We start from the raw sequence: 1,629 nt of genomic DNA, 5'->3' as shown, positions 1-1,629 counted from the left end.
GATGAAGTTCACATTTTCTTCTCCTTCCATATCTGCTACTTCTCCTTCAGCTAAACAGACTTGCTTCCTAAGAAGCTCGTGCACCACATCTAACTTAGCTCTTACTTCGTCCATATGTTCCTTCCCGATAGAAGCTACAGACTTCTTCCGTTCAGAGTCAGTGTTTTTTGGTGTTGCTGCTGTTAGCAAGGTTTTCGATAAGTCTCACAGCTTCTAACGGATTCCGAGTAGTGAAGTTTCCTTCACTCGCCGTATCAAGAGCCATTTGATACTGTAAGGCGAGACCTCGAAAGAAAATGCTTAGCAGCTGCACTTCGTTAAATCCGTGGTGTGGACAGTCTCGCTGGAAGAACCTAAATCTAATCCACGCATCTTTGAAGGACTCTCCAGCCTCCTGCGAGAATGTGGATATTTTGTTTCGAAGTTCTTCAGTGTGTGCCTCATCGAAGAAGTTTCTCAAGAAAGCATTCTTGATGTCGGCCCAGGATGTTAAGGATCCTGTGGGTAGCTGCCTAAGCCAGTGCATCGATTCTCCATTCAGTGTGTATCTGAAGAGCTTGCACAGCAGGTAATCTTCGAGGACTCCTTCCATCCGAATAGCAGCGATTAAATCCTCGAACCGTTGTAGATGGTCCATAGGATGCTCGTGCGGTAACCCAGAGTAGGGTATCTGCGACACGAGAGTGTAGTATTGAGGCTTCAGCTCGAAATTCTGCTTCTGGATCTCCGGAAGTCGAATAGCTGATCTGTTGGAATAGTACTCATCTGGGCGATTGTAGTCGGCCAGTGGTTTCGAGCGAGCGTCCTCGTCTACAGGTTGATCAGCTCCTGTAGCATAAGCATCAGGGATTACAGTCCCCTGAGCGTCTATTTTCTGACCTGTTGCATTACGCAGATGACCGTCCTGGTCATACAGGTTTCCGTTCTCGTCCTGTGTTAGAATAATAACGTTTACCATTTTTGACGACACAGTATCGATCGACGTACACGGTGTGTAATATCGATCGTTGTCGAACGATTAGGATCGATCGACGATGAAGGTCTGGTGTCGGTCGACTGTTGATTGTGAGTATCGATCGACAACAAAGTTGTTGCGTCGAGCGATGTGGAACGTTGACCTCTACGGATGGTGCGTTTCAAATGAGCAGGATCGTCTGAGAACAGCAAGTCTTTCTCCTTGTTGCTTCTGGTCCCGCTGGGCATGCACCTGAAAAGAAAAGAAAAGACTATGTTAGAAAGGGGGTAGAGAAGAGAATAAGAATCAATAAAACTAAATCTAATGGCGATCAAAGCTCCCGGCAACGGCGCCAAATTTGATACCACTCAAATTACCCTAAGGAGTGTTACTCTCATCAAAGAGGGATCGAATCCACAAGGAGCTAGGGAACAATTAAATCTAGTGTTTATTAATTCTAAGAGTTGTAAATGTTTAAATGAAATAGCAATAGTAACAAGCGAAGAAAATAGTAAATGTAACTTGGTTGGAAATGATATTAGACGCAGGGCCACTATTCAGGTGTTGGAGATTATAATATTTATAGATGCATATTTGCTGCTTGCATGATATGTTAGAGCTCAACCGCTTAACTCAGTGATCAGCTGTCGCATGTTTCACTGGTTAACAAACTA

At 44.4% G+C, this 1,629-nt stretch overlaps 1 non-coding gene across 1 annotated transcript; it reads left to right on the top strand.

Moving 5' to 3' along the window:
* Positions 1–320: 320 nt before the first annotated feature.
* Positions 321–427, top strand: LOC125601105. Its single transcript, XR_007334069.1, has one exon. It is a non-coding gene; the product is annotated as a small nucleolar RNA R71 (small nucleolar RNA).
* Positions 428–1,629: the final 1,202 nt, after the last annotated feature.

This window comes from Brassica napus, unplaced genomic scaffold (assembly GCF_020379485.1).
Source record: "Brassica napus cultivar Da-Ae unplaced genomic scaffold, Da-Ae ScsIHWf_243;HRSCAF=411, whole genome shotgun sequence".
Taxonomy (NCBI): Eukaryota; Viridiplantae; Streptophyta; class Magnoliopsida; order Brassicales; family Brassicaceae; genus Brassica; species Brassica napus.
This window is presented reverse-complemented; position numbering and strand designations above follow the sequence as displayed.